Here is a 15,203-nt window from a genome sequence, read left to right on the forward strand (position 1 = left end):
AATAACTACAAATGTTAAATACTGTCTAAATGTGTCACAAACGGATATGACTAATAAAGAGCCTCATGAAGAAATGACTGTCAAATCTTTCTCTGATCAATGCTTTATTGCACAGTGTAGTAGCTCACTCTGCAGCTATAATGTCCAACATTTTCTTCTCTTCGAGTGAGGCATTTTAAACACGATCATCGTGTCATATCTGCTTGGGTTTTTGTTATATTAACTGGTCTAGTCCTTTGTTTTCTGTCTCCCTGCACCCCAAGCCCACACCTGTTCTGTTTTCCCCTGATTGTGTTGTCACGTTTGTCATTGGTTCTCCCTGCTTGTTCAGTTTCTGTATTTAAGCCCATTTGTTTCCTTTGTTCCCCGCTGGTTCCTTATGTTATGTGTATGTGCAATCTCATGTGCTGGCTACCCTGTCTCTGCCCTGCCATGGATAATAAAGACTCATCTTACCTGAAAACCTTGAGCTTCAGGAGTTCTTCCCTGCATTTTGGTCCATCAAAAACCCACTTTATGACACATCCTTAAACAAAGAATTTATATCCTTGCACAAACAATAACAGTCAGGGCACAGTTTAAGGATAAATAACTTACAGCCAGATCAGAATCATAAATCAAATCTCTATCTCTTACTGTCCATCTGCCCATCCCTGTGAGAAGTTTACATATACCTTTCATTAGCATGAACTTCATGTAAATTTGGTCTTTTAAGGATTAGGACAGGGTTTTGGAAAGGTCATTCCAGAATTGTCATGTTAGCCTGGTTTATCCATTCTAAAAACAGTTTTGATGTATGTTTCTGATAATTTTTCTATTGGAGTAAATTATGAAGCGAGAGGTTATTTCTTAGTTGGCACCCACTCTGTGCATGGTGACGTTAATCTGGCTTCCCTGTGGACAATGACACTGGTCTACCAGCATCTCCCATTTATGACAAGTCTTGACCCTTGGTAGTTCCTGTATGGTTCCTGAACATTCTAATCAATGTCCTTTAATCTGAGGGTAACAGTTTGGGTCAGACAAAGGACTTATTAAAGCTGGTTTTAGTGTGGAAGAAGCAGGGTAACAACAGGTTTCTGTAACTTCTTTCCAAATCCCTAAACTGAAGTTTGAAAAATGATAAACTATGCATTGAAGTCAGCACACTGACAGGAACCATGCAGGACCAATAAATTCAAACAGGACTCACCTACTCTGATGATAAGAGTGGTCAAATATGCAGCTGCAACTATCCTGCCATAGTTGTTGGCCACATAAAATGTTTAATGGAGTTTAAACGAAAATTCATTATGAAAGACTCACCTTCACCATCTCCACCGTCCAATGACTTCCCCATGCGTCTCCAGGCCTTCCAATCAGCATCCTGTCCACCTGATTCATCATCCAATCACCTTCCGACGCCTGCTTTTTAAAGGACCTTCGGCTGAGTTCCTCCTCGCTTGTCAGCTGAGCTCACCTCCACCATCTTCCTTCACATCTACTCCTGGCTTCCTCGCTCCCTGGCTGCCAATCCACCACCATTGTCAGATCAGGGGGAAGACATCTCTAAATCTAAGCCTTACAAATGTTCATCTTAGCTCATATCATTCACAGCATTCATGTCTTCCTCCCAGGTCCGAGCGCCAAAGATATAATTATGTAATTTCACATCATTAAAACTTTTCTAATTGCCATCCCTCTCTTTGTGAGTCTTTTCAGATTGAAATTAAGGTAGAACTTGCCAAGGGCTATGTTAAAATCTATTAATGTGAATGTGTATATATATATATATATATATATATATATATATATACACACACATACATATATCTTTGTGTTTGTGTAAGTTTGAACCCATGTGAAATAAAAATAATTCAAGCTGTTCTTATTTTTTAAATTTATACAATCTGTTTGTTGTATACAGGGTTTCTGTATGGAATTTGATGCCGTATTCTCCAGGCCTTGATGAATATTTGTATTACCAGACTTTCCTATTCTAGTGGTCATCTTTACAATCCACAGCGTTATTCTTACACATTTAAAGGGTTTGTGCTGTTTAAATATTTACCAAATTCTTAGTACTTTATTTTATTTTGCACTATGTAGATGAACTCAAACAATTATTAAAAAGTGGGAAATTTTGACATGAAACATGTAGGAACCCTGAGCGTAAGGATTCCATCCTGGAGGATGACCACAGCAAAGCATCTATACAATAATGCCACTGTTATTTACTCGGTAATACTCTATAAACATTATTTTAGACATTTCTATATGGACAGAGCAGATTACTACTTCTATATAGCCGATTGATTACCAGACTCCTGTTATCGTCTTCTGTTCTAGGTCGCTTGACCTCAGTGTCCTCAGATCAAAGGCATAATCGTAAAGTCATTAAGCTGTAATTGGGTGCCTGCATTCATCCATTTCCTGAAAGCCGTGACGAGAGCCTGTGCCTCTGAAGATTAACCAGTTATTAACATAGACTGTGACCTTCGAGGAGAAGTTCATGACTCATCCGTAAGTGACGGTCGAAGTACAGGAGCTAGGAGCTGAATACTTATCCTGCAACTTAGGTATTTGTCACTGTTACAGTCAAAGTACTGACAAGAATAATTGGAACTGAGTGTTAAAATTAACTGGATTTATTGGATGACGATCAGCAACTTGTTACACTATTATTTTATAATGTAACTCCAGCATTTCTAAGACTTTTTCATTCTTCAAAATACTTAAGGCAGAGATATTTATGGAGTAAACTAGTAAATCTCACAAGTGATTAAGAATCCACTTAAAAAGGCTTAACCATGCCACAGGAAGCAGATCTATAACCCAATCAGCCCTGAATTCTACTCGTTGTGGAGTGGATGATGAAGCTGATGTGGCTGAAGGAAAGCTTCCAGCTCATGTTTTCCAGCTGTCACATATCAGCGTACAGCACCGTCGATATGCAACCATTTAATTACGAAACGATAATTCTCCAGGCCTTTAAGGTTTCAGTAAGGGTTTGTTTGTTTACAGTAGCTGGTGCACCTCAAATTGCTATAATGTCACAGCAACAAGATAAACTCTGACCCTTAGAAAGAAAGTTTCCTCAAAACTTGATACTGCTAATATAGTTTAAGCTGTTTGAAAAATCAATGTTTTAGTTGTAAAAAAAAAAAAAAGACATCCCAAATGCAGCTTTATTAATGAAGATGAAAAACAATGGCAGATAATAAATTCTTGTCACAGTAAATAAAGTAGAGGGTTCTAGAGGTAGATGTTGGTAAAATTTGCACAAGATACAAAGTGCATGTGAAGACGCAAAAGAAAATTGACAAGGATCACGGATTTAGAGACAAACCTGGCCAGGAACAAATATTGATGAAGATTGTAGATAGGTAAAGTGAGTGAAAATGTTGTTCAGAGGTAAAGAATTAAGAAACATACTAACTGAGTGAAGTAATGACAGGGAGCAAGGGTGAATCCCATTTCCTTGTGTTAACCTCACCTTTCATCCTCTGTGCCTTCAGATAAAGGTTATATACTTCACTGAAAAATGGGACACTAGCAATTCTGCAGCACACCTCAGCATACATTTTCTAAACCGTCATTTTATATACAATACCAGTCAAAAGTTTTAGAACGTGTTTCTCACTTAATGGGTCTCTTTATTTTCTTGACTATTTCAATTGTAGATTCTCACCAGAGACAACAAACCTGTCAATGAACACACATGGAATTATATAGTAAACAAAAAGTGTGAAATAACTAAACATTTTTATATTTTGAATTATTACAAAATAGCCACCCTTTGCTTTGATTACTGATTTAATCTCTGGGTATTCTCTCCATGGGCTTCATGAGGTGGTCACCTGAAATGGTTTTCCAAAGAGTCTTGAATGAACTTCCCAGACGTTCATTGAGAAACGGCCAGAGGTTAATATGTCATTACAGCAAAGGGCAGCTATTTAAAGATTCTAAAATATAATATATTTAAAGTTAGTTTACAATCTTTGGTTTGCTACATAACTGCATATGTTCATTCACTGTTTTCATACCTTCATTGAGAATGTACACACAATGTAAATAGTCATAAGCATAAATAAAACCATTAAATGAGAATGCTGTTCTAAAACCTTTGACTGATAGTGTAGATGTCTGTGAAAGTGCTATATAAATAAAATGTACTTACAGGGGTTGGACAATGAAACTGAAACACCTGTCATTTTAGTGTGGGAGGTTTCATGGCTAAATTGGACCAGCCTGGTAGCCAGTCTTCATTGATTGGACATTGCACCAGTAAGAGCAGAGTGTGAAGGTTCTTATCATGGGCGCATCACTGCTAAGGACTACCGAACCATTCTTGAGGACCATGTGCATCCAATGGTTCAAACATTGTATCCTGAAGGCGGTGCCGTGTATCAGGATGACAATGCACCAATACACACAGCAAGACTGGTGAAAGATTGGTTTGATGAACATGAAAGTGAAGTTGAACTTCTCCCATGGCCTGCACAGTCACCAGATCTAAATATTATTGAGCCACTTTGGGGTGTTTTGGAGGAGCGAGTCAGGAAACGTTCTCCTCCACCAGTATCACGTAGTGACCTGGCCACTATCCTGCAAGAAGAATGGCTTAAAATCCCTCTGACCACTGTGCAGGACTTGTATATGTCATTCCCAAGACGAATTGACGCTGTATTGGCCGCAAAAGGAGGCCCTACACCATACTAATAAATTATTGTGGGCTAAAACCAGGTGTTTCAGTTTCATTGTCCAACCCCTGTACATACTCACATCTAAATGCATCAAACTAATGTGTTTCTTATGGTTTTGTTCAATTGACATTATAATTTAAACACTGCTGTTTTATAAAGTGCTTGTCTCTTTGTAGATTTCTTTACATTTTTTTTCACCTAAATTTTTTAGATAATCAAACTCATTGCCTGAGTAAACACAAGAAGCAGTTTTAAAGTAATGACCTTATTTATTAGAGGAAAAAAGCTTTCCAAACCAACCTGGTCCTATATAAAAATACACTTGCCTGCCTCGTTAAATCACACTGTCAAGGTTTGTGTAGCAGAGGACCCCGGAATGCAGACAAGCAGGCTGCATGATGGTAAGTAAAAGATTTAATCTTGGAAAAAAAAAACTCACTCACTAGAGGAGGCAGGAACAAAGGCGAGACAGGCATGGCATGATCCTTAATGTTTCCATGAGGAATGAACAGAACAGATATGGAGCAAGAACCAGGTGAAACGAGGAGACTAAATGCTAGGTGCAGGTGAACCGAATGAAGATGACTGAAGACAGGAGAGAACAAAACGTGGCAGGAGCAAAACAGAGACTCTTGAATACAAACGTAAACACAACTTGTTAACCATGAAACTAAAGCATAACCAGATCCAAAAAACCTAACTTGACAAAACATGAACTAGAAGACAAAAACTAAAGCATGACCAGGAAAATAACAAAAGCATGATTCAAAACCTATCAATAATAAAATAATAATAATAATAATAAGAAGAAGAACCCAAAAACACCCACAAATCATGACACACACATGTGATTTACTACATTTATGTGGTTCAATTTCACTAGTGACACCTAGGCCTGATTTCTAAATGACCTATTATGAAATCACTTAAATAGAAACACTCTGACCGTAAGAAGTAGATTAAAAGATACAAAAGCACACATCATGACCCTGATCTTAAGAATGTCAAAAACCGCTGAAAAGCAAATTGTGATGGGGGAAAGGGGTTCAGCTTGGTAAACGTTTCCTGTTTTAGGTCATTCAGAATTACCAAAATTATATAAAATTGTTAAATGCCAGAGTAATGAGATATATTAGATGTTTACACTAACATTATGTTGACTTTAAACAATCTGAAAAAGCTCAGATAATGATGACTTTGTAAGATTCGACAGCATAAATCACAACATTTAATTTAAATTGAGGCACACCTGTGAAACAATGAAACACACTGCTTCCTTGTGCGACACCACGGGAGATTCAAAATAAATCAGCCAAGATAGCAGCAAGAGAATTGTGGGACCCCATAAATCTGGTTCATCCTTGGGTACAATTTCCAGAAATGTATCTGTTCAAACAAGTGCAAGTATAAACAGCATGGGAATGTCCAGGCTTTATACCATTCAGGAAGGAGACTGGTTCTGTAACTCAAAAAATAACGTGGTCGGGTGCAAAATGTGAGCATCAACCCCAGAACAAAAGTAAAAGACCTTGTGAACAAGCTGGCTAAAAGCCACTAAGAGAGGAAGAAGCCATTATATAAGCAGTATAAAGGCCAGATTATAGTTTGCATATACACTGAGGAACAAAGACCTTACCTTTTGGAGACATATCGTGTGGCTTGGCAATAACGCTATAAAATTTTCCTTACATTTGTAGGAAAAATGGGGAAGCTTGCAAGCCTGAGAACACTATCCCAACTGTGAGGTATGGGGGTGGGATGAAGATGACAAATTAACACAAAGAACACACCTGAACCAAAACACAAAGATACTTCAAACCAAGGAGGAAAAAGAGCAAAACTGAATTAAGAGTGAAAACCAAAATACACAGAAGTCAAGAGGTCCAGGTCAGAAAGCTTCTCAGTCAAACCGTGAACAAATTTGTTCCTACTGTACTCTTTTCACACCTTCACTGCTTATCTGTGCACATGACAAAAAGCTTGACAGGGAAAAGCAGAGAGCTGGTGTGTTCAGAAATGCTGATGCCTCTCCTTTAGGCGCTGTCAGCTACACTTATAGTCAGTGTTTATAAAACGGCACAAAGTACCTATAATTTCATTTGGCCTGAAGGAAGGAGGAAGATCACAGCTGGAGCAACAGCCGGGAGGGTTGTTTTTCTTTGGAAACGCATACTGGGCTGTCTCTTCACACATTTTTGGAGGACAGACTCAACTCATGATGGTAGTTATGATGTCATGAGATCAGACAGATTTATGTTACAATAGAAATGTTGTCTCTCACAGTCACTCTGAGGATATGCAGACAGTTACTGTGCCCTCAGGGTAGCCTGAATACTACAGGAATAACAGATAAAATATTGTTTCAGTTTCATTTTAAAACATACATAACCTCTTTCTCAAATTGTAAAAGATTTAGACAACATACCTGTAAATTCTTCTGTTTTTTCAATCAAGTCGTTCAAATAAACCTGAAAGTCAGATTTCTCTCATGAAATGTTGGAAATAATTTTATTTTAAACCTTATTTATAATGATAGTGTTTTACTTTTTTGTCTCTGGGCTTTAATTGTATCTCCATTTGTGGTCATGATCTATTCTCATACAGATAAAGATGTCTTATTTTAATATTTCCGCACAGCCAGGACTGAGGGCTAATGCTGAAACATATTTAGGGCATAGAGTCGAGTCTGTCAGGCTCCTTCCTTATGCTGAGATTAGCAGACAATAGCATCATCCCCTGTAGTAGAGGTTTAAAGTAACTCAATACATCCACTCAAGCCTGCACTTAGGAGGTAACTGTACTTATTTCTTCTGTGTTCTCCAGTTTCCTTTTCATTTCACTATATAACAGGATGTCCTTATTGTATGTCTAAAATATTATTATTAATTAGTATTATTAATTATTTTATTATTATTATTCTTATTCTTCTTATTCTTATTAATATATTTTAGATAGCATAAGGGTCAAGGTCAAGGTCAAATTTATATATATAGCACGTTTTCCAACAACTTATGCTAACAATGGTAACAGGCGTGACAGTAAAGCAATAGAAATAAAAAGAATCAACACAAAACAAAAGACAATAGAAAAAGTTCAAAATGGCATTTTAAACAGATAAAAATCACCCAGAAAGATAAAAGGCATGAGGGTGAATCAATTAAGATAAAGCTAAAGGCAGATGAGAAGTTGGTAGGTGATGTAATAAAAGATCATTATTTGGCCAAAGTAGATTCAAGAAATTGAAACAGAAGATTATGATTCAAAAATCACAGATTAATTAATTAGATATTACCAGCTCCCCCGCGACCCACTATGGAATAAGCGGTAGAAATGACTGACTGACTGAATAAAATCTGCCTGCTGATATTCATTTAAACAAATGTTTGGTCAGACTGATTGGATCCAAATGATTAGAGTCAGAGTCAGAGTCAGAGTCAGATTTGTCAGCCAAAGTTGGGTGAGAAAATGAAGCTTTTTTCCTTCATCTTGGCCTAAATATCCTTGATGTTCCCTCAAAATACATGTTCTGCCATTGCTGCCACCAATCTTGAATTATATAAGGGCATCTACACCTCAGTTTAGTTTTTTCATTTATTTGACAATAAATGTATAGACATTGCCAAAGAACGCTCAGTGATTTACAGCTGCACCTGGTTTTAATGTTCCACTAAGTAAGATATACTCATTTAGTCCTTTTACAGTGCCTTGCATTCATATGCAAGGCACTGTATTCATACCCCTTGAGCTTTTCACGTTTTGTGATGCTACAACCACAAACTGAAATATTTTATTTAGGATTTTGTGTGATACACAACAAAAAGTGGTGCATACCTGTGAGTTAAAGGAAAACAAACCCACAACTATGGTTTTATAGAAGACGGGGTAGAAGTTAGCTACTGTTGAAAGAAAGCCATAAGAAGCCTGAACAGCACTTTTCCAGAAGCCATGTAGGGGAACTGTGTGCTGAAAACATAATACGGCACATCCTCACTGTACAACATGGTGGTGGTGGCAGCACCATTGAGTAGGGATACCTTTGTCCAACAGGAACAGGAAAGCTGGTAAGAGTAGGTGGGAAGATGGATGGAGCTAAATGAAGGAGAATACTGGAAGAAAACCTGTTCAGGGGTCTGAACAACTGAGGATAGAGCAGATATTACCTTCCTGCAGATGCATACTTACCAAACAACGGAATGGTTTATGTAAAAAGAATATTAGAATGTTAGAATTTATTTGCAGCATTTTTCCTGTGCATGTGTTTTGTTGGTTGGTTGTAAGATTTGGCTTCTCTCTACTGTAATTGCAGCATTTTTTGCAGCGTTTCCCCGTTGCATTTGTTTTTTGAGTTTCCATCATTTTTATGTGTTTGCAGCACGTTTGGATCTGGCACCTGTCTGCCACTGTAAGGTAAGGTAAGTTTATTTATATAGCGCTTTTCAGCAACGAGACACTCAAAGCGCTGTACATACAATTACAATACAATCACAAAGAAAATAAACATAGATACAGACACAGAAAAACAAATCTAATGATAAAATCAAACAACAGAGGTAATTAAAAAAATTAAATAAAGAGAATAGAATGATGGATAGAAAAATGAAAAGAAAATTGGACTGAAAACGTAACTAATGCTTAGATGGCATAGTAAAAGTCCACTCTAAACAAATACGTTTTTAATCTTGATTTAAAGCAACTTAGGGTTTCGGCGCTTTTACAGTTTTCTGGCAGTTTATTCCAGATTAGCGGAGCATAAGAACTAAAAGCTGCTTCTCTATGTTTGGTTCTGGTTCTGGGTATGAAGAGTAGATTTGAGCCAGAAGACCTGAGAGGTCTGGGTGGTTGATACACTGACAACAAGTATGTAATGTATTTTGGTGCTAAGCCATTCAGTGATTCATAGCCTAACAGAAGTATTTTAAAGTCTATTCTCTGAGCTACAGGGAGCCAGTGTAGGGACTTTAGAACCGGGATGATGTGCTCCACTTTCTTAGTTCTAGTGAGGACGTGGACAGCAGCGTTCTGGATCAACTGCAGCTGTCTGATCAACTTTTTAGGCAGACCTGTGAAGACACCGTTGCAGTAATCAATTCTACTAAAGATGAACGTATGAATTAGTTTTTCAAGGTCCTGCTGAGACATTAGTCCTTTAATCCTGGAGATGTTCTTTAGGTGATAGAAGGCCGACCTTGTTACTGTCTTTATGTGCCTCTGAAGGTTCAGGTCTGAGTCCATCACTACACCCAGGTTTCGAGCCTGACTGGTGGTTTCTAGCTGTATTAACTGAAGCTGTGTGCTAACTTTTAAATGCTCTTCCTTTGGACCAAAGATTATTACTTCAGTTTTGTTTTGATTCAGCTGAAGAAAATGTTGGCCCATCCATGCATTGATTTATTCTAAGCATTTACCCAGCGCTTGAATGGGTTCATGGTCACCTGGTGACATCGTCACATATAGCTGTGTGTCTTCTGCATAGTTATGATAACTTACAATGTTGTTTATTAAAATCTGAGTTAGGGGTAGCATATAGATATTGAATAGGAGGGACCCTAAGATGGACCCTTGGGGAACGCCCCATGTGATTTTTGTGCTCTCTGATGTAAAGTTACCTACTGACACAAAAAAATCCCTGTCCTTCAAGTAGGATTTAAACCAGTTGAGTGCTGTACCAGAAAGGCCGACCCAGTTTTCCAGGCGCTCTAATAAAATGGAGTGATCAACAGTGTCGAACGCTGCACTGAGGTCCAATAATACCAGCACTGTGGTTCTTCCACAGTCTGCATTCATACGGATGTCAGTGAACACCTTGACAAGAGCAGTCTGTACTGTGGTGAGCAGGAAGCCTGACTGGAAGACATTGAAGCGGTTGGTCATTGTTAGGAAGTTGTTTAACTGCTGAATCGCAACTTTTTCAATAATCTTGCTGATGAAGGGGAGGTTTGATATAGGCCTGTAGTTCTGTAGTAGCAGCTTGTCCAAGTTGCTCTTTTTCAATAGAGGTTTGATAATTGCTGTTTTTAGGGCCTGGAGGAAAACACCTGACAAAAGGGACGTGTTTATTATTTGTGTTAAATCAGATGTCATTATGGGCAAAGCTTTCTTAAGGAAAGCTGTGGGTAAAAGATCGAGACAGCAAGAAGAAGAGCTTAGTTGGTGTACGATTTCTTCTAAGTTTTTGCAGTTTATTTGGGAAATTTTGTCAAAATCAGTTCTAGTTGGAGACAACATTGGTACTGGAGTTGATGTGCATGTGCTGACTGCCTCTCTGATCTTTTGGGTTTTTTCAGTAAAGAATTTAGCAAATTCATTGCAGGCCCTGGTAGAGTGGAGTTCAGATGCTACAGTTACAGGAGGGTTTGTTAACCTGTCGACCGTGGCAAATAATGCACGAGCATTGTTAATGTTTTTGCTGATGATCTCAGAAAAGAAGGATTCCCTTGCATTTTTCAGTTGTAAGTTATATCTGTAGAGTCTTTCTTTATAGATAATATAGTGAACCTGGAGTCCAGTCTTTCACCACCTGCGTTCAGCTTTTTGACACTCCTTTTTTTCACTTCTGACTGGTGGAGCACTTCTCCACTGAGACATTTTCTTTCCAGAAACGACTTTCACTTTAATTGGAGCAATTGAATCAATGATGTCTGAGATTTTAGAATGAAAGTTTTCTACCAGGTCATCTACAGTGTTACCGGGCAAAGTGGAGGTAGAAGAGTAAATCTGTTTAAAGGTTTCAGCAGCACCGTCCTTCAAGATGCGTTTTCTTATCATGTCTCTTTGGCAAACTGAGTCATTGCAGATGATGCTTTCAAAAATAACAGAAAAGTGGTCAGATAGAGCAACATCAGTTACAGACACCTTGGAAATGTTTAGACCCTTAGTGATGATAAAGTCCTAAATATGTCCCTGTTTGTGCATTTGCTGTTTAACATGTTGAGTCAAACCAAAATTTCTAAGAGTGTCACATAGATCTATTGCACTTCTGTCTTCAGGATTGTCCATGTGAATGTTGAAGTCTCCCACAATAATTAAACAGTCATAATCAACACATATCACAGATAAAAGCTCATTAAAATCACTGATAAAGTTTGTTTTGGACTTAGGAGGCCTGTAAATATTCAAGAACATTGTTCGGACCGGGCTCTTTACCTGGAGAGCCAAATATTCAAGTCAAATTTGCCCAGAAATACTTTTTTACACTTTAGTAAATCTTTAAACAAAGTGGCCACCCCTCCACCTTTTCTTTGCTGTCTGCTCTCACAAAGAAAATTGTAGTTCGGAGTTGTCGACTCTATCAAAATAGGAGCTTCATTAAATTCATGTAACCATATTTCTGTTAAAAACATAACATCAAGATCGTGGTCAGTAATGAAGTCATTGATTAAAAATGATTTTCCTGACAGAGATCTAATGTTCAGTAAAGCCAGTTTATATGACTTAGTTGTTGATATTAACTCTGTGTCTGGTTGTGCCTGACAGTTTATGGCTTTTTTGTTTATTACTGTCTTTTATCCTTTTGGCTTTGTTCTTTCTGTCACGTAAAAGCACAGAGATTTTACAACTATCTCCTATTAGGGGCCCAGGTTTTTCCTGGACATGTTCATTTCTGATAGAGTTACCACTGGGGCCCAGACTGTATCACAGAGAAGTGATTTGAAGGTCCTGATTAGGAGGAGATAGATTAGGAGGTGGTGGAGGTTTGCGGCATTTGGAAGATGTTGGTTTAGTAGCAGGGCCTTGGCCACGGGGGATGTTGACTGGAGAAGATGTCAGAGCCATTTGGGTCCCGATTTTAAGAGCTCCTTTCATGTTATCAGAATCCAGTAAAGCAAAAAGCGGGCTCAGTGGGGAGATGGGAGAGTTCTGTGTGGTCTGGGTCAGGGTTTGGGGGGAGGGGGATATAATGGGGGTCCACTTCTCCTGTGGATTTCGACAGGGAGACCTTTTGTGATGACCTCTCTTTCTCAGCCAACTGGCCGATTGTTTCTGCTGGATCTGTTGGAGGCAGCGTTATCATTGTTGTTGATACTCCATGTTCTCTGCTGAAGATCGGAGCTGCTGGCGGATTATTTACTGAATAGAAGAGATTAGATGTGAGACGTCTGGCTCCCAACTTGTTCAAACAGAAACCATCTTGCTTAAAGAGTTGTCTTTTTTCCCCAAAAATATTAAAGTTGTTGAAGAAGTTCACAGGTGTGGTGGCACATGTTTTTTTCAACCACTTATTAATCATCAGAAGTCTGGAAAAAATCTCATCTCCACAGAAAATTGGTGCAAAGGGTCCGCTGAGAAACACCTTGATATTGAGACATCCAACAATATTCAGAAGACGAGAGAAATCCTCCTTCAGTCCTTCTGATTTTTTCTGAGCCACATCATCCATGGCTCCACAGTGTATAATAAGGTTTTCTAGAGACGGGCGCTTTTCTGTGATTGCAAGAATATTCTCTGAGATATCGGAGACCACTTTACTGGTACCAATCATAACTTCTGTGTTTTTGTTGTTGTAGAAGTTTTTAATCCCATCCACAGCAGTGTTGCCCACTATTAGGGTTCTTGGTCCGGTGGGGCGATTTTTCTCTGGCAGCTTAGGAGAAGACTGTTTAGAATGAAGGTTGTTCTCAACCTTTTATTGTTCTCAGAAGATGGATCATTTTCCTGGTTTTCAGTCTATAGTGGAGCAAATCTGTTCTGGAGGGGATTTCCATTATTTCCAGCTGTCTCACTCCTATCAGTTGTGACAGCAGCTCGCTGTCGAAGTCTCCTTTTTCCAGGGTAAATGGGGGTATTTCTCTTTAATTCTGGCCATTCTAATTTATTTAATTCCTGAGATCTTCCAGTGAGTCGTCCACCTTGATTTTTTTGGGCATGCGCCTAAAACATGCCAGGGGGGTCTGCCGGTAGGCTTTTTCTCAGTGTTCTGATTGCCGGCTGAGTTGTTGAGCTGGCTGTCACTGTTTGGGATCACAGGCAGAGTTGGATCATCGCTGTACCCCATATTCACCTCCACATTCACTTCTAGTCGATGGATTTTCATCTCCAAAACAGCCAATTTCTGTAAAAGTTTGTCAGAGTCCTCTGTGGTGAAGGGAGGCATTTTGTGCTGATTAGCTGGCGTCAACTTGTCCTGCTTTTGGGTTTGATCATAAAAACATCAAAATCCTTTAAAAAAAAAAAATAATAATAATAATAATATTAATAATCCTTGGGAGTTACTGGTAAGAAGTTGTTTTAGTCCAATATTTCCGTAATTTTGGCTTAGAGATAAAAAGTTAGGAGTAAAAGAATGCAAGAAAGCAGGGAGCTTAGGAGAAAAAGCGTCTGTAGGAATGTTTTCACCTCACAGGGGGATGAAACAATAAATACACACCACACTTTTCAGATTTCTTTTTGTAAGAAACATAAATCCTTTTCATTCTAGCTCAGGTATCCCCTTCTTTGAGTTGGTCTATGATAGAAAAAACAACAAAAAAATGCACTGCATATTGTGGTTGCAACGTGACAAAATTAGAATAAAGTTCAAAGAGTAGGCTATAAATACTCATGCAGTGCATTGTAATGAAATAAAATAAGTTTTAGAGAAGTTTAAAGCAGGATAATGCGGGCCGCTCTACCTCTCTTTCTGTCTCTTCACCCCCTCCATGCGATCCGCCCATCCCCGCCTGCCAGCTGCCACTTGCCGTATCGCAGTGATGCTGCTCCCGGCCGAGTGGAGGAGGAGAGAGAGGCTGCCCGCTGCCCAATGAGAGCGCAGGATGCTGAGAGAGGCTGCTGGGCTTGAATGGAGGCGACAAGATGCCGTCCAGAGCGACAAAAGGAGACCAATTGACATCTAAAAAGGTATATCTGTATCTTATATCGTATATTTTACCGCTAAAAAATATAATTTACTATGTTAAACTTAGAAGGAATGACGCCTAAAATACGTAACGTGTCCACTCGCGTTTTTTTTGTGCGCGTTTTTATGAGCCACACGCCGGGATGAAAAAAAGGCACAGGCTGTGTCCATTTAACCAAATCATTCCCTGATCGTTTATTGAACCGAGACAATATAAGCCATCTGATTCCTGGAATTACTATTACATTAGTCATCATTTGAAAGGCGGCGGCACAGCGCCGTTTCTCTTAAAAATAAAGGTTTTCCCACACGACAGGTTAGAGTGTTATTCCAGGCGAACATGTAGGCCCGGTGAGCTGTCAATTCGGTCGTGCCCTCCTAGTCTTCATCAATTCAGCGTGCACATCAAAGCTGGCAACATGTTTTGATTTATAGGAGCTTTTTCTAAGCAGAACAGTCTATTATCGCTGGGATTTGGTGGCGTGAGTTGATCGGCCAATTTGGAGACATTAACATCTCATCCAATCCACCAAGCGTTGAAGTCTGTGGGAGGCACGGAGGTGTCAGGCTCTGTAGTAGATTGCTTGATGAGGAGGCTGAATGTGTTGCATCTGCTCTTTCATATAAATATCAACCAAAATTTACCTGTTCTCCCCATGTCTTACAACTCCAAATATGGTTTTATT

The 15,203-nt window shown here is 38.9% G+C and overlaps 1 protein-coding gene across 5 annotated transcripts in view; it reads left to right on the top strand.

Annotated features, from left to right (window-relative positions):
- Positions 1–14,407: 14,407 nt before the first annotated feature.
- The window catches only part of erc2 (ELKS/RAB6-interacting/CAST family member 2), a 62,620-nt gene continuing 61,824 nt past the window's right edge, over positions 14,408–15,203 (top strand). For all 5 annotated transcript variants that reach the window (XR_007035419.1, XR_007035421.1, XR_007035420.1 and 2 more), the window contains exon 1: positions 14,408–14,519. The gene's annotated coding sequence lies outside the window, so the exon portion shown is untranslated. The remainder of the gene's footprint in view (positions 14,520–15,203) is intronic.

The sequence above is a fragment of the Girardinichthys multiradiatus genome, chromosome 20, assembly GCF_021462225.1.
Source record: "Girardinichthys multiradiatus isolate DD_20200921_A chromosome 20, DD_fGirMul_XY1, whole genome shotgun sequence".
Classification (NCBI taxonomy): Eukaryota; Metazoa; Chordata; class Actinopteri; order Cyprinodontiformes; family Goodeidae; genus Girardinichthys; species Girardinichthys multiradiatus.